Source organism: Amblyomma mixtum, chromosome 7 (assembly GCF_055824585.1).
Source record: "Amblyomma mixtum isolate Tamu chromosome 7, ASM5582458v1, whole genome shotgun sequence".
In the NCBI taxonomy this organism is placed as follows: Eukaryota; Metazoa; Arthropoda; class Arachnida; order Ixodida; family Ixodidae; genus Amblyomma; species Amblyomma mixtum.
The window spans coordinates 16720314-16742840 of record NC_143018.1 but is presented as its reverse complement, the minus strand read 5'-3'; positions in this window follow the sequence as shown (position 1 = coordinate 16742840).

The window sequence follows — 22527 nt, the reverse complement described above, 5'->3', positions numbered from 1 at the left end:
CTGTTACAGGTGGTAACCGTGCTGTCCGTTTGGATGCAGAATGTAAAGATTTATACTAGACTAAAAGGAGCACCAACAATACTTTGGAACAAGAAGGGCCGATTTATTGTTAATGTTCATTTTTATCCCAAATAAACATGAAAAAAATGGTTTCTGGTTTATTGGGGTTTAACGCCCCAAAGCGACTCGAGCTATGAGGGACGTCGTAGAGAAGGGCTCGGAAAATCATCCGGAGGCTTTCTGTAAAGGGCTTCACCCATGCAGTTGAAAGCAACGGAACATCTGATTTATTCAAAGCATTGGGATTTAAGGGGAGGTGGGCGGATATATCCTTGTCTGCCTGCTGCGCACGGCAAATCTCCACGCTAAAGTTTACGTGGCTTTCCGCACAGTCTTTTCTTTTTTTTTGTTTTGCTGTTGCGGCATGTTGAAATTTGCTGCGCTGCTGGTCAACAACAGTAACCGCAGCGCTGAGCGAATGTACGGAGAACGGAGAACACATTTTTCATGGTTTTATTGAAACACATATCCTTCCCGTTACTTTCACTCTAAACAAGATATAACTCAGACTAATCTGTATGTCTATGTCACAGCATTCCGTACAATACAGCTGATATGCGTCGACGCTCCACGGGCGTTAAGTTTATCTCAAATGGCGCAGCTGACATTTCTGTACATCATTTCATGCATCATTCACACAATGCATGTGCGGTCATTCCCACATAATATTCACGCAATAAATAATGTTCAGTCTGTGCACAGTAAGTTCTCGCAACTTAATGCTTCCTCGATGTACCTTACAATCGTCATCATCCTAATCACCAGCCTGATTACGCCCACTGCAGGGCAAAGGACATGTTCCACCACCTTGGGTGCTTCAACGTACACTGACATCGCGCAGTACACGAGCCTCAAGCATTTCGCCTCCACCAAAATGCGACCGGAGTGGCTGGGTTCGAACCCGCGTCTTACGGGCCAGCAGCCGAGTACCATAAACGCTGAGCCATCGCAGCAGTTGGTGGGCTGGTTGTGACGACACCACGCCACTGGGTCACGTGACCTCGGTGGCTCGCCTATGTTGCTTCTATGGCGGGCGGCCACCTGGGCCACCCTACGCCACCCGATTTTTCGCTCACAACGCCGACTTTCTGGGTAACGGTGGCTTTAACGCTACCGCGGTAAGATAATCTCTGTGAATGCAACTGAATAGCCTAGGCCGAAGCCGCGTCAATCATGAACACATGCACAATCAGTGCTACGCAATACACGCAAGAAATAAAAGCGGCAGATCGTACGTGTCCATCTAAAAGGGCTAATACTTAGTTCAAGCAAGCACGGGATGTTCTGCTTGTCTCAAGTCCGTAACGGAACTGCCCTTCTCCGGGCTACACACAACCAATGCGCACTCGGAATCAGGCACTCACCGCTCTATGGCGGCGCGTCAGGGAGGGGAGGCCAACGACGAAAACTAGCTATTTTTTTTTGTGATTCTTATGTTCAGGAGCCGACCGAGGATCTAGAGGAACTAGTACACGCACTTCCTGCAGTGCAAGTGGAGGTCTCTTTGAGGCAGGCGATCTGCAGCAGAGATGAATTCGCCGCCCCTTCGTTGTCCGCGAAACCGCAGTGACCGGGCACCCATTTGCAACCGGGGTTAACCCGGGCAATTTGCGTAAGCAGCGTGGAGCCTGGTGGCGGGCGGCTGAAACGGTTGCTATGGCAACGGCGTTCCAGCTGTTTGACCTCTCTACGGCTAAAGGTCACTCGTGGCCACCGCCGGGTCGCACTACCGACCGTGGCCACTGCGGGTGCCATTAAAGCTCGCTCCATCCTGCGCTGTTTACCGTCTCACAATATGTTATTTTGTTCCTTTTCTTATTTTGTTTCTTATTTTTTATTTCCTTATTATCATTTTTTTATTTTATATATGCTATTTATGAGAACCACGCATTCACTAGATGCGCCTTTATTCATGCTCCAACACTGAGCCTTCGTGGCGGACCATGAAAGAAAAAAACGTCTTCGTTTGTCCCCCATGGCCTCTCAATTTTTAGCAGGGCGACCGCCTGTAATCTGTTTCTCGCCACTAAAATATATTATGTACTGCAAATTATTCATTGCGTAAGACTTCCTATCCAGCGTTTTCACAGGGTTTTCGCTACTTTTGTGTGGGATTCGTCTTTTGAATCCATGAGGCGTGATAACCTTTTTCGGCCTGTAAGCGCTGGCGGCCTTGGTCTAGTTCACCTGTATGTGCGACAGATAGTGTCACGTTTCATGTTTTTCCGTGACACTACACACCCAATACTACGTTCATTTCTGCAAACAAATTTAGTTCATGTTTTACCCAACCTCATTGTGTCTTCCAATGTTTGTGACCGTCCGTGTTTGTGGGGCGTAATGCAAGAGGTGTATTTGGCTGTCCGTTTCCTACTTGTTCGTTTTTCTCCTGAGTTCCTTTTTTTAGTGTCGAGGAAAAAGTTGTATAAGGATTTGATTAGTATGCTCTTCCCTCCGCCCATGTACCGCTCTCTGTATTTTGGTTTACCTGGGCATGACGTACTCGAAAGAGCACGTAAGATGCCAGCCTCGCCGTGTACAAAGACCTTTTTCTCTAAGTTACACACCGGTATACGTTGCCCGTTAGAACATGGTTAGAGAAAAAGGGCATTTTTTGTGTCTACCGTTAATTCCCGCCTTTGTGATGAACCAGAAACAATTATTTTTATTTATTTTACAGGTACTGCCAACCTTATGCAAGGTCTTGGGCAGGAGTGGGTGGCCGTGACCGTACAGAATATATGCACATGACAAGAAAGCGCACTTCAAGATAACAGATGGTCAACAGCGACAAAATTCGCACGGTTCTTTGTACAGAGTTTGATTGTGACCGGAGAAAAAAAAATAAAAAAACAACAAAGAAAATGTGTCGAGAGCGTAAGAGGTGAACACGGGGCACAAGAACAGGTTCACAGCAGGTTACCATACATTTCGTTGTTTACTCAGGAGTGCGTCTGTGAACGCGTCAAGAGTGGGGCATTCCACAGTTTGGGCATCCAGCACATTCCAGATACGTATCGTCCTTGGGAAAAAAGAGTTCTTGAACACGTTGGTTTTGCACGTGAAATCCTTAACCTTTCTGTTGTGGAATGATCGGGTCGCACGCGCATTTGCGGGTTGAATATATCGGTTTTTGTCTATTCGTGTTTTTTCGTTGTACAGTAAATAATAAAACTTTAATCTTTCACGATACCGGCGTGATTCCAGTGCTTCTAAGTTAGCAGTCCGTAAGAGACAGGTGGGGGACATGCGCCGACTATAGCAGTTGTAAATGCACCTCGCTGATTTACGCTGAACGTTTTCTAGTTTCGTTATGTTTGTTGTTGTGAAAGGGTCCCATACGATGGCTGCGTATTCCAAAATCGGTCTAATGTATGTCTTGTAGGCTAGTAGTTTTATTTCAGCTGGGGATTTTCGGAGGGTTCTTCTTAGATATCCCAGTCGCTGCATTGCTTTATTTTTAATGTAGTCTATATGCTGGTTCCAACTAAGGTCAGGCGTGATTATGATTCCCAGGTACTTAAAACTTGACACTCTTGTTAGATAATGACCTCCGATTTGGTATTTAAAAGTTAGCGGTTCTTTCTTTCGCGTTACAGTCATTGCAACTGTTTTTTTGGTGTTGATAGCCATTTGCCACGTGGAACACCAGGTTTGTAATTTAGCGAGAGATGAGTTTAAGGTTACCTGGTCATGTGAAGTAGATATTGCGTGGTAGATTATAGTCATCTGCAAAAAAGCTTTATTTTTACTGGTATATCAGCAGTGATATCATTAATGAAAACCAAGAACAGGAGCGGTCCCAAAACTGAGCCCTGCGGGACGCCCGACTCAATTGGTGAAAAATGGGATAGCACATCGTCGATGCTGACGGCTTGGTATCTATAAGAAAGGTATGCTTCAATCCAGGCGAGTAACTTGTCATGCTTAAGAATTGGCTTTAATTTAAGGAGAAGTTTTTTGTGGGAGACGCGATCAAAGGCTTTTTCAAAGTCAAGGAAAATGATGTCAATTTGACCTTGCTTGTCAAGGACAGATGCAAGGTCATGAACTTTTTCTAGCAGTTGTGTTACAGTTGATAGTCCTTTGCGGAAACCATGTTGAGCGTCAGTAATAATCTGATTTTCTTCGACGAAAACTGAAACATGTTTGATATATGATGTGCTCAAGCATTTTAGCGCATGTACAAAGTAGTGAAATCGGCCTGTATGACGCGAGAAGTGAGCTACTACCTGTCTTTTGGTACGGGAATGATTTTACTGTATTTCCAGTCCTGTGGCAGTTGTGCGTACTGCAGGGACTTGTTAAAAATTGGGGCAAGGTATTTTGCACACCATTCGGCATAGCGTACGAGAAAAGCGCTTGGTATCATGTCGATTCCTGGCGATTTCTTAATGTCTAAGCTTAGTAGCAAAGATAGGACGCCTTCCTCGCTGACGGTCAAGTCTGGGATAGCCGGGATTTCTTCGAAACAAGTAACGTTGGGCGCTGAGCTATTGTCTTGGATGAATACAGAACAGAAAAAGTTATTCAGCGCTTCAGCGATTTCCGCTTTGTCCGTTACAGCGACCTCATTTACGCAGATGCTAGGAGCAGTTTTCTTTACTGGTGCAATGTGACGCCAGAATTTAGCTGGGGACGATAGAAGTAAGTTTTTTAGTGAGACGCTTTGGTAATAATTTTTGGCTGTCTTAATTTTTCCGTTCAGTATTGCCCTCATGTTACAAAGTTTCACTGCGGTAGATGGGGAGGGGCGCTGCTTGTGTTGTTTCCTAGTTTTCTTTAGTTTCCTCTTCAAACATATGACTTCTTTTGCCATCCACGGATTGCTGTTTCCCTGTTTTTTGAGTTTACAAGGAACGTACTTCTTAATGCATGTCAGAACCAGGTCCTTAAAGAAGCACCATACACCGTCAATGGCGTGTTCATTTGAAGCGCAAAGGGAAGCAAAGACAGAATATGAGCTCTCAAGTGTGTCTAAAATGTCAACATCGCTGGCACGCGTGAACACTGGAACTAGCCGCTCTTTTACAGGGGGTTTGTGAACGGACTTGATGTACAGTGATAAAAAGACAATTTTATGGTCTGAAATTCCTTCAACTACTTCAATGCGCGGGTTACGGCGAACGATTCCATTATTAGCGAGAAAAAGGTCAAGGATGGAACCCTGACCTGTTTGAATGCGGGTGGGCTCTTTTACCAGCTGGCTCATGCCGTGGAGTAGAATAAGATCAACGAAGGGTTCAGAGGAGCTAGAAAGAGCAACTGGAAAATCGCCGCTCCAGTCTATAGATGGAACGTTAAAATCACCAGCCAAAAGCAAACTGCACGAGTGGTTCTTGTATGCGCACAAGAACTCGTTTACTTTATCACAAAATGCACTGTCACAGTTCGGGGGACGGTAGAAGCCCCAAATCACTATGTTCAAATCTTCAAGAAACAGCTTGGCTATTACACACTCAACTCCAGCAATATCAGGTAATCGCGACACACGTAAGAATTCTTGAAACATTATTGCCACTCCGCCACCACGTGAATCTCGATCTTTGCGCAGAATTTTATATCCAGGGGGCGTTATTTCTGAGTCGGTGATGTTGGGATGTAGCCAGGTTTCAGTTATCAGTAAATGAGGGTTGTGCGCTATCACAATACTTTCCATGTCAGATGTTTTGTTTACGATGCTGCGAGCGTTTATGTTCAGGCATCGAAGTTGCTTTCCGGTTTTGTCAGTTCATTCAGTGCGTTCAGAATCGTGCCTCACGCGCGTGACGTGCACTCTTTGTTTGCTAGTACTTTCCCATTCGAATAGGTTGTTGTCAATTCTAATCTTGTCATACACAAGCCTTACTTTGCTGCCTGCCCTTCTAGCATCACTCGTGCTTTCCCAAAGGTGTTTTCTTATCTGTCTTGTGGGTACGGAAAAATCTTCGGATACGGAAATGTTTCCCCCCTTCAACTTATGGCAGTTCTTTAGCACACTAATTTTTTCACGATGGTCAAATAGTTTGAGTATGACAGGACGAGGTTTGTCTGTCTGCTTGCGACCCATCCTGTGTATTCTTTCGACGGAAGTCACTGTGACACCCAACGTTTTTTGAAAAACGCTCTCAGTAACCTCTCTGGCAAGTGACTCCGGTGTTTCTTCTTCGTTTTCTCGGATACCGAAGACGATAAGATTGTTCCGCCGACTTCTGTCCTCAAGGTCGACAAGCTTTATTTCGAGTTGGTGGACAGTTCTTTCTAAGCTAGTAACCTTAGATCCAAGCTCTCTACATATCAGTGCAGTTTCTTCTACTTTTTTAAGTATTGTTTCGATTGCATCTAGTCTTTTCTGTATTGAGCATTGTTTCATCAGTTGCAAAGATGCAGTACTCTTCTGGGATATCCTGCAACGCACAGTTAAAAAAAGAATTCATCTGACTCCATATTCTGTTCGCTATCTCACTGCGCTGCCATTTGTTGCAGAACCCCTGGACATGTTCTTTCTGATTGGACTGCACAACCTCTGGAAAACCCGCATGATGGACAGACACTGCGAACCTGTTGTGTCTACAAAGGATCACTTCAGTCGAATGGTTGTTCATCTAAGAGACGTGTATGCCCAGACTGAGTACGAACCGGAGTGGCACTCACTATTAGTGATGTGCTCTGCATTGCCCCTTTTCTAGTGCATGGTCTTTTCAATAGGTATTGTTTAACACTGTTTTCATAATGGCTTGTATATAGTTCATGTACATAGAACATTACACCACTGTAATAAATACCATGTTGAAGAAACAAAAAACGTCTTCGTGGCGGAGTGGTAGCGTCTCCACCTCAAATGCCAAAGGACCTGGTTCGATTCCCGGCCTTGACAATTTTTTTTTTTAAGTGGTAGCGGTCCTGCCGCCCGGTGAAGCGTGGCTGAAACGGTTTCTATAGCAACGGCGCTCCATCTGTGTGGCCTTGTTGCGGCTAAAGCGCTAACCGCATGCAACATGCCGGCGCGATGAGCTGAGTGAGGGCCGCCGAACCACTGTCGCTCATCGCGTCGCCCACTTTCTGGGTTTGCAGAAGATTTCGCCCATCGCCCGGAAATGGCGTGCGAGACTAGCCAATTACGGTAGGTCTTGCTGGTGCGCAACTTCCGATCCGTTTTGCGCGCGAAAGTCGTTGTTTTTTTTTTTGTTTTTTTTCAGCGGAGCAGCAGCCGACGTACTCCTCACCATAGCAGGTTCTGAACATTTCGAGTTTCCGTCATCGTTCCATGGCGGACAACGACGCTGGGGAAGCCGGCAGCAGACGGAAAAAGCGCGCGCTCATGGAGGAAGGAAAAAAATGCGTGCGTTTTTCTGTGTCACGTGACTTTGCTTATTAGACAAATATGCAGTTATTGCCCACGTATATATTTGTCAATGTTTTTATTGTTTTTGTCTTGCTCTACGCGATAATGAACGAAAAATTTCTGAACGCTGAAGTGGCAGCAATCGAGCAACAGTGAAAACGCGCCGCTCCGACGCTGAGTCCCGTCGCTTCGTGCGGTTTGCGCCAGCGACAGCGGTGGGCGACGGCGTCGTCATCGCGCGACGCATCACGACGGAATATCACCTCAGGGCCGTTTAACATGCATGCGATTCTCGCCTGCGACGCTGCGAATTCTGTCGGTCTGCGACTGTGGAGGGCCGTCGGTCTAGCCGCAGACGGCCTGCAACCGAGTTCCGTCCGGTTGGAATTCAGTCGCAGCGTCGGTGTGTTCGCTCTGCCACTGACCAATGGGCAGCGCCGAGACGGCACGTGACGAGCTGTTGCCGCGGCGTAAGCAAAACTGTTTATTCTAATCAAAACACACGAAATATTGCCTTGCATCTAAAAACACACTGGTCATAACATCATCAACACATTCCGTGCAGCGTTTCTGTCGCGTTTAAAGGGCAACCCCGGTGATTTTTCGATGTTCATCGATCGAAATGAAATTTTAAGACTAATCTTTATGGTAGCCTGATATCTCATGTAAAATTTCGCACCTGAAAGCGGCGTAGTTTTCTCGCAAGCGAATTTTGAAGACAAGCGCTCCTCGATTCGAGCGGCACCCATTTATCGAGCAACTTCTACAGGCCACCCTGTACTGTGACGTCACTGGCGGGGCGGCGTGTCAAGTTAGTCGGGCGCGCGCTGGCGTTGGAAGTGCAGGGGAAAACTGAGAATTGATTTTCAGGAAAGTAAATGACGCAGTAGCGGACACCTGAACGGGGACTTAAGGGAGGAGTGAAAGAAGAAATGAAGAAAGAAGTGCTGTAGTGGAGGTCTCCGGAATTATTTCGACCACCTGTGCAATTTTGCACCATCTCAACGTGTCTCATGTGATGTGTACGCCAGAGTGATGGGTCACGGCAACTTGTGATGTGCTGTGGGCTGCACAATTTCTTCATCTGTGACAATGGGCGTGACCTACCATAGGTTTCCTAGCGATAAGAACCTTCGCGACAATTGGGTGGGAGCTGTCCGGCGTGTCAACTGGTCTCCGAGGAAGCATTCCCGCTTGTGCTCGGAACATTTCGCGCCAGATTGCTATGAAGACAGCGTGTACCTCAGAGGGAGCTTTCGAGTCTCTAAGGCTTCGTTCCACCGGGGCTTGAAGGCAGATTCTGTGCCAACGTTATTAGAGTACAACCGCCCACCGCAGCGGCCAGCTGAACGAAGCCCGGCCGTCAAGAGGAAGCGGACCACGGAGAGCGTGCTCAAAGTATGTTGGATTGTAGAACTGTAGCTGGCGTGAATTCACTTCCAAAAGCTCGCCGTCGAGACAAAGCTTCGCAAAGAGAGGACTTTTGGTTATGCATTCCCCTGTAAGGACGTTGTGCGCCGCGGCAACGTGTCGGCAGCAGATTCTTTCATCAGGCCGGGTCGACCGGCACTCGCCACACGAACAGCTATCAGCGGAAGCATCACATTAACTTTTGTTCTGACGACTGTGTCACAAATCTATGCACGAGAAATGACTCAAATACTTACTTCGTGTTCAGACCGTCTCCATGCCGCAGGTGACGCGGCCTGTGGTGTGACTCGGGTAGCTCGCACGGCGGTGGATCCTACCTGAAAGGCGACTCCTCCAGTCCGAAATCGTCGAATGAGTCGTGTTCTAAAGACTCGCTTCGCTGGTCTAGGAAAAGCTGGTCTCCGCGCTTCAGCCATGTCGACAGCGCGGCTCCGAACTTCGCAGCGCGGCGAACCCGCTAGTGACGTCACAGTCAATACCGCACGAAGGCACCTCTGCGGTTTCGGTTTTGCGGTTTCGGTTGCGAGTTTCGCGTTTCTTGCTGTTTAAAAATTATTTCGAAGTTGCTTTTGAAAACCTTGTATCGTACACATTACAGGAGGTTCTTAGGAACACAAAACAGCCATTAACTTAAAATGGCTGAAAAATCGCCGGAGTTGCCCTTTAATCGTGGGTTGCCTATGCGAACATCGAGCAACCTTGCGTGTCCCTCCGACCGAATTCGCTGGGTACGCGTTGCATGTGAAAGCACTGTCATGAGGTTACCGCTTAAAGGTCGACTGTGGCCGCCGCCGGGAGCTACGCGACGGCTCGAAAGCTGGCGCAGTATTAAGGCGAAAGACTGCAATAATGCCTCATATTGTCGTTAGCAGCCGTGTCGCCAGATTTGTCCCCGTTTCGGCGTCACTGCTTTAAAAGAAACTGCGCCGAGGCTGGGAACCGAACCAGGATCTTTGGCATTTGAAGCGGAGAAGCTACCACTACGCCACGAAGACTCAGGGGTTGCCCATGAATAAAGGCGCATGTAGTGAATGCACGGGTTTCATAAATAAAATAAAATAAATAAAAAATAAAATAAGAAAAGAAAAAACAAAACAAGAATAAAGAAATAAGTAAAAATAAAATTAGAATAAAATATGAATAAAAATAAATAAAAAACAAACAGTGCGCCAGCATGAGGATCCATAGCACAAAATTGAAGGGACAAACACACCCGCTAAACTTTCGAAAGTAGGCGAACTTTCGCCTTATAGTACTTTAGAGAGCCAAAGTGCGCCTTGAATTTTTTTGCTTGCGCTATAAGAACGGACGACACCCACTCGCGTCGTCGCCGCCAATGTATACGCGCGCGATGAGCTGTTCGTTCTGCAGTCCACGGCCGCCCCAAACAGCATCACGTCGTGTCTTTCGCTCTCAAGGAGCCCGTTTCTACCGTGATCTTGCGTATCAACGAGACTCAGGGGCATGCGAAGGAGCGGAGCTAATTTGCGTACCGTGATTCGGGTGACGAGGAGGCCTTACAGACGGGATAACGGGAGGGCTCTTTCCGTTGGCAGCCAGCCCACGTGACTATGATGCGACTTGCTGTGAGAAGCGAGCTTTCTGGCATCTATCGGGCAGCACAAGTGTTTTACATCGACAAGGCCCAATGCAGGCGGCACAGTCTGCCAGGCCTGCAAGTTCTTGTTGTTGTTGTTGCCTGCAAGTGCGCATTGTGTGTCATCTGTGTGTCTTCATTCTCGTCCGTTTGTCCGCCAGCGCTGTGTTAAAAAAAATGAGATCGCCCCTTTCGCCAAAAAGGACTAGCTGGAGAAAGAAGAACGAATGTGTAAGAACCCGCAAAGAGAAAAAAAAAATGAGGCCAACGCGTTCCAAGGTGCCCCGCAACAGAAAATAAACTAATGTGCTCCCACACTTGGGCAGCGGAGGCATACGCGGTTTCGATCGGCGCTCTATAGATAAGGCAGCGACAACGAAACAAGCGATGCCGCTTTTGCAGTCATGCGCTGTCTTTTCTTCGTGAATGAAAGTTCCCAAGTTTCCTGGAAACGGGTTTCGCATTGGACCTGTGGGCAGGTTTGTAATCTACGGAAAACTTGCATGAGAAACTGACAGTTTGTCGCTCACTTTAAATCGAGGGCTGCGCAGAAAAGAAGGGATAGATTAACTGTTTGGGAATAAACAACTCGAGGTTACACACACGCACCGCCTTAAGGGGAATGGATAAAAGCCTATATATGCGGAATGGGTCATTGTCTACTCTACGTTAACATATCACTGGGAGCCCTGGCGCAGTGGTGCAGCTTTTAAGCGACGAACAAGTACCAGGGGGGGTGAAACTTCCTGCACCTCCCAGCGGCCACGAATTACAGACGGTACCGCCAATTCTTCCTTCTGTTACGTTCATAGCGAATGCTGTACGAGTTATCTCCATGACAACGGACGACCGAAACGAATGGGGGAGGGGGGGGGGGGGGTGTTCGCGTGTACGCATGCCATCTGCTTCACGCCCCTAGACTGGTCCAAAATCGGGCCCGCTAGGAGAGGTGGCGGATGTATCCTTGTCTGCCTGCTGCGCGCGGCCACTCTCCACGCTTTGCTTCGGTTTTCGCAGTTTTTTTTTTTTTTTTTTTTTTGCTGTTTGCGGCACGTTTCAATTTGCTGCGCCGCTGGTCAACAACGGTAATCGCAGTGCTGGGCGAATGTACGGAGAACGAAGAACATATTTTTTATGGTTTTATTGACACACATATCCTTCCCGTTACTTTCACTCTAAAATAAAAAAGATATTTCTCATACTAATCTGCATGTCTATGTTACAGCATTCCGTAAAATACAAATAGTACGCGTCGGCGCACCACGGGCGTTAAGTTTATCTCTAACACCGCCGCTGACATTTCTGTACATCATTTCATGCATCATTCACGCAATACATGTGCGGTCATTCCCACATAATATTCACCCAATAAAGAAGGTTCAGTCTGTGCACCGTAAGTGTTCGCAGCTTAATGCGTGCACGATGTACCTTGGAATCGTCATCATCCTAATCACCAGCCTGTCTACGCCCACTGCAGGGCAACGGCCATGTTCGACCACCTTGGGTTCTTCAACGTACACTGACATCGTACAGTACACGAGCCTCTAGCATTTCGCCTCCACCGAAAAGCGACCGTCGTCGCCGGGATCGAGCCCGCGTCTTCCGCGTCAGCAGCCGAGTACCATAAACGCTGAGCCACCGCAACTCTTGCTGGGCTGGTTGTGACGACGCCACGCCACTGGGTCACGTGACCTCGGTGACCCCCCCTAGGTTGTTTCTCCGGCGGGCGGCCACCTGGGCCACCCTACGCCACAGAATTTTTCGCTCACAACGCCGACTTTCTGGACAGCGGTGCCTGAACCGCTATCGCGTCAACGTAATCCCTGTGACTGCAACTGATTATCCTAGGCCGAAGCCGCGTCAATCATGAACATATGCACAATCAGTGCTACGCAATACACGCAACAAAAAAAAAAGCGGCAGATCGTACGCGTCAATCTAAAAGGCCTAATACATAGTTCAAGCAAGCACGGGATGTTCCGTTTGTCTTAAGACAATAACGGAACTGCCCTTCTCTCGGCTACACACAACCAATGCGCTCTTGGAAACCGGCACTCACCGCGCTATGGCGGCGCGTCAGGGAGGCCGAGCAGACGACGAAAACACTGTGTGCGATGCCCATGTTCAGAAGCCGACCGAGGATTTAGAGGGATTAGTGCACGCACTTCCTGCAATGCAAGTGGAGGTCCCTTGGGGGCAGGTAATCTGCAGCAGAGGTGAATTCGCAGGCCCGTTCGTTGTCCGCGACACAGCAGTGACCGGGCACCCCCTTCGAGCGAACAAAACATCAGTGTTGCGCGAGGCGGTCAATGCGCTCGCAGATCGCGCACAATAGCTGGAAACCACGTTCACTGCTCTCTAGGCTGCTGAGGTCGGCCCGAGCGGCGCAATGGAGGTTCACATCTGGGCGGTTGCAACGTGCGCCTTGTTCCCCAGGTGGAAAAAAAAAGTACTTACTGCCGGCGTAAATAGAGACATTAAAGTCTTCATATTAGCCACCGCACCGAGAATCGAGGCTCCGTCCAAGGTGCTCAGTTATGTCGGCGTGCAACACCAACCCGGCGATTAAGATTGTCCTGATTTGATGGTGTTGATCTCTTTTATAATCAGTTCTGGTAATTCGCCCATATTCAGACCTGCATCGATGACTGCAAGCATACACAAGTTCTGCAGCGTTGGTGCTAAGTGCAACACGTGCAGGTCCGTCAGCTCCTCTTCTTCCTCAGAAATGTCCTCGAGATGGTCTTCGTCCTCACGGCTGGGTGGAGGCCCGAATCCACCGAAGACCAACACCCTCTCCCCAAGCACACAGCAGCCGGGCGAGTACCTCGCAGACGGGCCTGATCCATCTGGCGTCACTTTAGTCCAGCACGACTGTTCAGCGTCATACTTGTGCATATCTGCAAAGCATGTGTTCAGCATTCCGTTGTAGCCACCGAAGATATACAGCTCTCTATCGTACACGAACGCAGAGTGGCACTCGCGTCCCTCCGGGGCCACGCCTTGCACGTGTGGGCGTACCCACGTCGCAGTGGTCGTTTCCAGATAGTATAAGCAATTGTCATAACGGTCGCCGGGTCGCGAGCCTACTAGGCTGCCACCCCAAACGTACATGCGGGATCCAATGGCGGTGGCCGTATGCCAGTAGCGCCCGAGGGGGGCCTCTCCGCTGGTCGGGACACGATGCCACTGTAGGGTCTCGAGGTCCAGAAAATGTACAAAGTTCGATGAATCCCTGTCCATGCCACCAAATATGTACATCCGGTGACCCAGCAGACACGCCGAGTGGTTGGTGTCCGAATCCGGGATTTCGCCGCTGACGTCCGAACGGCTCCATGTCATGGCTTGGGTATCGAAGTGCCATAGACCCTTAATTACTGGGTTCATGTGCCATCCGCCCCACAGGTAGGCGCAGTGGCCGTAGGCTACAACGCTGCGGCCCATGATGTAAATCGGCTCAACTTCGGGAAGTGGCCAAGTGTGTATTCTATCCCACCGGTACGAGACGGGGTCGAAGGTGTTCACGTCGACGATGTAGCCCGATATTTCATCACTGTCCGGCCAGCAGATGTCGAAACTGCCGAACGAGTAAACCATCCCTTCGATGGTGACCGATGTTTCGTTGAGGAGTTTTGGAATGCGGTTCAGCCTCGCCGTCCACATCGTTCGATGGCAACCAGTTCTTACGAAAGATGAACCGGGACTCCTTTCTTTACAGGTATCGGGCGCACGCTGAAAGCAAACCTGGTAGGCGTTGTTCGTTTTTCTTCAGGTCTTAGTTTCACAGAGTGAGCTGCTTGGGCGCCGTCTGCCGGAATCACGGTGTGGTCGGCTGTGTTCATATCTGCACGGGAAAAAGAGAGGAGGAAGACGTGATGGAAGGCTGTCTCCGGGAGAGTGCCAGGCGAGGGGAAACGCTCTGCACTGCGGGCGGTGCATGCGCATGCGCGTGCGCGTGCGAGCGCGACGCTTATCTTATTCCTCTTCACCTCTATTGAGCGCATCGTTCGGTGTGATGACGTGATGCGTGAGAAATATTTAGCCATTTGACTAATGAACGTCTTGTCTGATTGATTTGCATGTAACAGCTATCGGGCCCTGTGCACGTGCAATATTTCAGGCGGGCAGGATATTTCGAACGGAAGAGAGCAGAGTCCGCTATGACCAATAGCTCGACCTGCAACTTAGGGCAGAAGCCCGTGTGCTGTGCGATGTCAGTACATGTTAAAGAACCCCAGGTGGTCGAAATGACCGGAGGCCTTCACACTACGGCGTCCCTCATAGCATGAGTTGCTTTGGGACGTTAAACCACAATAAACCAAACTTAGGCCAGAACAAAATGCCAAAATCAAAGCTAGGCTTCCATAGGTGCAACCGTGAAGTATCTTGTAAAATGCATTCGAAAATATGGTACCAACGCACAGCGCACCAAGGTCGCTCATATCACGTGATTCAAGGGCGCGTATCGCCGCTATCTTAGAAAAAACACGAGCCTTAAGCAATACTTGCCGCGAATTTTGTCGCGGCAGTTCCCGTTACAGGTGGTAACCGTGCTGTCCGTTTGAATGCAGAATGTAAAGATTTATACTAGACTAAAAGGAGCGCAAACAAGACGTTGGATAAAGAAGGGCGGATTTAATGTTAATGTTCATTTTTATCTCAAATAAACATTAAAAAATTGTGTCGGGGTTTATGGGGCTTTAACGTTCCAAAGCGACTCCATTAATGAGGGACGTCGTAGTGAAGGGCTCGGGAAATCATCCGGAGGCTTTTCTGTAAAGGGCTTCACCCTGCAAAGCATTTGGATTTAAGGACAGTGAAGGAAAAATGGATTTCAAGCGAGTAGAAATAACAAAGAGAAAGCTACCTGACTGGTGGCTAAAACCAAGACAAGAGCGAAATTTCGCCAGTCATGGCTAGGTGGAGTTAGTCGCCGCCCCATTGGTTCAGCCTTATCCATCCATTCATCCTGAAGGGAAAGAAATAATCGCAGGGCTGTGTGAGCGCTTCAGTCTTCGCCAGCACCCTGCAGAGAGCACACCGCGTCTGCCATCGAATTAGATTCTCTTTGCGGCGATATCGACCGCGTTTGCCTCTGCCAAGGTGACGCCGGAGGCCTTTGTCCTCTGGATCGGGAAGCCTTCGACTATGAAGAGTGCACGAAGATTCCTTTCCCCGAGAAGAAAATCGGCAGTCTTCAAGTAAGTGCGCAGTGCCTAATTGGCAGTTTACTTATAATTTAACTGTTCATTTACCAAAGCTGTCGTGACAGCAGAGAAGCGTTGGCGTGCGTGCGGACGCCTACATTCTTTTACTGTTATATGCAGGGAGCTTGTAACCATAACGCAATATGCATAAGAAGCACTATCTTATTAATTTCAGAGCGTTAGCTCTTGTGGTCGTGTTTCGAGCCTCCGAGTTATGCTGAATCCACGGATAGAATTCGTGATGGCGGCCTGCAAAACAGCGACATTGTATTAGAGGGTTAAGCTCTACTTCTCTGGTTCCGGGTATCAGCGTTATGCGTTGTAAGTTATCACGCAAGTCATAATCCAGTGGTTTCCATGGTTGCCGAGGTGCTTACATCAAGGAATAAAATAACAGGCGGCAGCTTAAGGCTCGAGCACGGCAATTTGAAAGTTCATTGTTTGGTTCGGTTTATGGGGTTTAACGTCCCAAAGCGACTTAGGCTATGATAGACGCCGTAGTGGAGGGCTCCGGAAATTTCGACCACCTGGGGTTCTTTAACGTGCACTGACATCGCACAGTACACGGGCCTCTGGAAAGTTCGTCGCGTCGATCCCGTATATATATCCGTGTCTGGCAGGCGCCAAAGTCGGGCCACTTAGTCCCGACATTCGTGTAAAATTTGTGGGCCAACAGTTTGTCGCAGAATGTTTCGAATGGTGTCACACAATTCAGCTTTTCGTCCAGCGTAAATTTACTAGGTAATTTAGAGCATAGCTCGCGGCAAGATTCGAACCGGTGACTTATGTACCCCCAATTCCACGTCTTTACGAATCTTCATATGAACATTGCAGCTCAACCGTTTGCCGCAGAATGTTCAGGGTCGTGGCATACGATTTCGTGTTTCGTGCAGCATAAACTTACAAGTTAGACTAGCTCGTGGCAGGGATTCGAACCGGCTGCCTATGTTACGTGTTTTTACACTCGATATTCTATCGCCGTCTCAGCATCGGCTTTTTTTTTTCTTTTCATTGCAACTCGGTTGCCTGCAAGCTTTGGGTTGTAGCAGTGTTCCTACAAGTGGGTGGCTTTGCACCCACGTTATTCGAGCCGCCATCTAGCGAATAGGACTACAGTGAAAGGCAGCGCGCTTACCTGGTTCGTTTATCGCTGCAGGCTTCAGTGTTTGAAGCTCAGCGTGCTTCAGCATCATTGCAAACGTGACGTCTAGTGCAGTCCATATGTGCATCGGTTCATTAATTTACTGCAATTTTCGGTCCACAGTTCGCACGCGGTGTACAGACAGTAGGCATCAATTCTGACTGAAGAACAAAAACTGTTTACTTGATTGCCTGCATCCGGTAGATAAAACAGTTGCACGTTTTGTGCTAGAACTTTTTGTGCTATCCTGAGTAATAACTAAAACATATAATGCTGCGTAGTGCGCAATTTATATCCCCCCCCCCCCTCCTTTAAAAGGCAAATTTGCATTTCTAGGTGTACATCCAACGTACTGCATACCGAACTCGACTGTAATCTGTTTCTAGCCACATGCGGCACTACTGATTGGTGCTTATAACGGTAAGCTCTACGTTCAAATTGGAAGGTTGTATCTTGCTTCATAACTAGCGTTAACTTCAGTTCATCATGGTCGTTTATTCAACCCTAAAAGGGCCATGACATGGTTGTTCTTCAGACTAATGTTTTTATACTTTTCAGTAAATAATACAAGAGCCTGTGACGCAATTGACTGTAAGCGGTTTCTAGCCCTATGTAGCACTACCGATTAGTGCGCTACAGTAAGCTCTACGTACAAGCTGAGAAAGGTTTTCAATTTGCAAAATTTGAGTGTCCTGGACACGCTGCATATATCCCCCCCCCCCCCCCCGAAAAAAAAGCGACCGAAATTGATACCGGGAAACTCCTCTCACCGGCAGTGACCGCCATACTGAATACTCGCGTGCCGTCACAAGGGCGTACACAGAGCAGTGTCGTCTGCTGTCGTTTTTGCAATGCGCGCAACGAGGTCCTACTTCCGTGTGCGATCGAAATAGCAGTCGTTGCTGTGCGATGTCAGGGCACGTTAAAGAACCCCAGGTGGTCGAAATTTCCGGAGCCGTTTACTACGGCGTCCCTCAAAACTTGAGTCGCTTTGGGACGTTAAACCCCAATAAACCAAACCAAACCAAACCCTCATATGAGTGACTCGTGTCGCAATATCGACAACAGTAACGTAGATTTCCGTCGGGATAGCCAGGGTCCGGTTCCGCCTGGCAGATGCGACGCCGATCTAACCTCGGTGGGCTGTTCGGTACGCAGATAGATGCTGACGCTGACGCACCGGTCTATCACACTGGTACGACGACGACGTCAGCATGACCAACTACCCCGTAACGCTGTAAAAGGTGTGCGTAACGCGACCCAAGAGCGTGCGATGAGGGACTAGTTGGCATGACATTCTGTACAGTTAAATATTTTAAAACTTAATCGGAAACCCCGACCACATGCTAGCCAAGGTTACACACGAGACGTACGAGCACCAGCGAAGATGTGCTTTCATCGGGTGCCGGCGCATGGAAACAAACGGCGAGGCAAGCGACACGGGCAAAACACAGCGCGAAGGTGCTGCTCGTCGCTTGTCGCCGTCGCTAGGCCCGCGGCCGAGCGAAGGCATCACTCCCGGTGAGGCAACGGCCTAAGAAACTGCGCTGGTGCCTACCTTATGCCTGTAGAAAAAAAAAATGGCAGTGGCTTAGCTGTGCTATGCCACGATATACGTAATGTGAGCGGCTAACTGCCAAGCGACAACCTCGGGGTCTTAGGAACTGAGGTTTTCCAGTCTTCTCCGCCGACTGGCAGCGGCTCGACACTCTTCAACTTCCATGAAGAGCCCATTGCATCAACCATATGCCCCGCGCGTTATAAACTCAATGTGCGCCCTTACCGCGCATGCGCAGTAGCGGGCACAGCGGCAGTCGTAAACACAGTGGCGGGCGCACGCAGCTCCAGCGCGTCTGCTGATACGATGACGTCACGCTTCTGGAAAGCGTCGACCGGCGGAGCGTCGGAGAGGAGCGCGCGCACCGGCGGCGGCGGCGGCGGCGAGGGGGACGTTGCGCCTCTCGTGACGTCACGCGGCTGCCGCGTCTGCGCGGTATGGTCGGCGCAGAGGGCACGCGATGTGGTGGTGGTGAAAAACTTTAATCAAGAGAGCTTGAGGGTTAAAAAAAAAATAAATAACCCTGCTGCATGGTCGGTATCCTTAGTCCGGGACACCACATGACGAGGCCCCGTCTCGCGCCCGCTTGACCAGAGCCCTTTGGGACTCCAGTGTGGAGCAGTTGAGGAGGGCAGTCTCCCATGCCTCTCGGGTGGGGGTGGGGGAGGGGGGAAGGTGAGAATTCTGAGTACATGCCCACACCATGTGAAAGATATCGCAGATCTCTCCACAGTGCGGGCAGCGCCCATCTGTGTTCGGATCGAAGTGTTTTGCTATTGCAGGACAGAGAAGGGTTCCTGTCTGCAGGCGCCGCAGAGTTCGCTCCTCCGCCTTACTCAGCCCCTTGGCAGGTGCCGGGTAGAGACGGTGGCTGTCGCAATAATAAATTAGGATTTCGCGGAACCGCAGAAGCGGTTTATGAGCTTCTGAGCCATGAGAGCTAGGATGAGGAGCCCGGTGTGTGAGCGCTCGGGCGGCCGCATCAGCGGCCTCATTGCCTCGTAGACCCTGGTGGCCAGGAGCCCAGATCACCTTTGTGCGAGTTGGATCGGCGAGAGCGCGTCTTAGAATTTGCGAGGCCAGAGGTGATATTTCGCCTGCAAGATAATGTTCACAGGCCCGGCGAGAGTCTGTAATAACCGTTTTCGATTTTGGATCGGCGGCAGCGAGAGCTATTGCTATATGCGACTTCCTCCGCTCGTGTTGAATTTGGGGCCCGAAAAGATAGCCCATCGACATTCGTTCCCCGGTGGACTACGGCAGCCGTGAAGAATCCTGCGGGCGACGGCCCTGTGATGTCCACGTAATAGACGCCCTCTTTATACCCATATTGCCTCTCAAGCGTGCGAACCCGCGCTTGTCGTCTGCATTCATGTGAAGCCATGTCCATGTTACGCGGGAGCGGAGCGACCAAGAGCATGTGGCGCCACAGCACCGGGATGTTCTCCGTCCCCTCTGGTATGCATGTGTGTTGGATGTGTAAGCGGTTTAGCAGGCGGCGCCCAGGCACCGTCTGCGATAGCCGCGTATATTGGTTCACGAGGTGGGCCTCCCGCAACTCCTGATAGGAGTTTACCACTCCCAACGCCTTCAGTTTGGCGTTGGAGGTAGCCACCGGAAGGTCCAGTGCTCGCTTTGTTGCCTTCCGGATGATGGCGTCAATGCGCTCGTCTTGTTGTTTGGTGGTGCGTAGGTACGGCACGGCGTAGAGGATCCGGCTGGTCACGAAGGCATAGGCGAGCCGTAGCGCGTCCCTGCCCCGCAGACCACCCCGCTTGTTGGAAACACGGCGGATCATGCGCCCTACCTGTTCACCTATGCTCTTGAGTTTCGCTATAGTAGAGTCCGGCCTAAGTTTGTTATTGATGAACAGACCCAGGATCCGGAGCTCCGCCACTTCTCTGATGGGACCGCCTGACAGAGATATGTGTAGAGACGTGTTGTCCTTGTGGTTTGTCCTGACGTGTAGAAGCTCTGATTTGGCGGGAGCACATTGGAGACCACAGTCGGCAGCATATGCTTCGACTATGGTGGCGGCCTGCTGAAGGCGGTCCTCTATCTCCCCAAGGCTCCCCTCGGTGGTCCAGATTGTAATGTCGTCTGCGTAGAGTGCGTGTTTTATGCCATCTACCTGAGCCAGTCGGCCGGGCAGGTGCATCATGGCGATGTTGAAAAGGAGCGGTGATAACACCGCCCCCTGTGGTGTACCTCGTGTACCCATAGAGTACGGGCCGTACTCCTCGTCCTCGATCCGGAGGAGTGCCTGACGCGCAGAGAGGAAGTCTCTGACATAGGCGAAGACCTTCGCCCCGCAGTTAGTGGTGTTCAAGTTAGAGAGTATGGTGGCATGTTTAACATTGTCAAACGCCCCCTTAAGATCGAGGGCGACAATGGCCTTGTCGTTTTGTTGCATGGCTGTGGGTCGTATTATGTCCCTGTGTAGTTGGAGTAGGACATCCTGTGCAGACATGTGCGGGCGGAACCCGAACATAGTGTCTGCAAAGAGGCCCTTACCCTCCATGTATGGAGAGAGGCGATCCCGAACCATCGTCTCCATGAGCTTTCCCACACACGAGGTTAATGAGATGGGTCTCAAGTTGTCCGTAGTCACGGCTTTACCTGCTTTGGGGATGAACGTTACAAGGGATGTTTTCCATTCGAGTGGGAGCGGACACCCATCCCAGATCTGATTTATGTATTGTAGCAAATGGAGATATGCACAGTCGGAGAGGTTCGCCAACAGTTTCACTGTTATGCGATCCCGACCCGGTGCCCCACCTCGGCGCATTTTAGCCAGGGCCGCCTTAAGGTCATGCAACTCAAAAGGGGCGTCTAAATCCTGATTTGGCTTGCCGGAGTACGTGTACTCGGGCCCAACCGGGTCGTTTGTGCGGCAGAGATACCTGTCGCACAAAGTGTCCGCAAGTTGCGCCGTCGTACCTTGGTACCCGTGCAGAGCCCGCCGGAGCTGTTTTTGCGTCTCCCCTTTCGTTTGAGAAGGGTCGATGAGGCTGCGCAAGAGACGCCAAGTCCCCTTCGAGCTCATCTGACGCGCTGCCGAGTTGCAGCGTTCTATCTAATTGGTGTCTGTGAGCTGGGCGGCATATGCCGCAGCCTGCTCCGTAAGTTGTGCAATACGAGCTCTAAGCTTGCGATTCGTCTTGTGTTTCTTCCATCGTTTTGTTAAGCTCCGGCGCGCCTCCCACAGATGCAGGAGGTGATTGTCCACTGCGGGGATCTCGTCGGTGGTGTGAAGTGTTTGCGTGTGTTGTTTCTGTATGTTGGTGACCTGTGTTGCCCACTCCGCATAGCCGTCAGAGAATAGTACCGGAGGGACGTCCTGAATTCGAAATTGGTGCCAATTGGTTATTTTCGCCTGGCCCCATTTTTTACGGGCTGCCTTCGCCAAAAGCGTGATGCGGAGAAGGCAGTGGTCGCTGCCCAGGGTATCCCCCAGGTTCTCCCATGTAGCGTTTGTAGTGTTCCTAACCAGAGATAAGTCAGGACACGTGTCACGGGTGACCGAGTTGCCCACACGTGTGGGGCAAGACCGATCCGTGAGCAACGTAAGACGAAGGGTGGAGATGAGCTCCGCCAGCTTGCGTCCCCTGGATTTCTCGAAGTGATAGCCCCAATGTAGACTGGGTGCGTTGAAATCCCCAATGATCACCAGGGGTTCATTGTCAGCCGACTTGAGAGCACGATAGAAAATTTCGCTGAAAGTAACACGCGGCTTATGCGGGGGGCAATACACATTAAGCACATGTATTGACGGGTCGCGGCGCCTGAGAGGCAGAACCCTCACCATGGTGTATTCTTGCTCAGTCTCCAGATCAAGATCGACCTGAATCGCGGTGTATGCTTTATGCACCAGGATGCAGGTCGAGGGGCCCCCCTGAAACGAGCTATACCCAGAGAATTTAGCATCATTGCCGGGCTCTTGCAAAGCAAGAAGCGCCGGCATGTCACCAAGGGACTGCAGGTAGAGCTGGAGATGTGACCGTTTTTTGCAGGCTCTGAAACCCCTGCAGTTCCATTGAATGATTTCGAATTGGTCTAATTGTTTAGCTTTCTGAGAAGGTTTGCCAGCCATATTGATGTTTTTATTTTACAGTGCTGGGTAGCCACTCGGTTCGGAGGCCGGCGCAGCCCCAGGTAGGGGTTGCATCAACGCCGCGGCTATCGGCCCGGAACCGCTTTCTTCCGCTG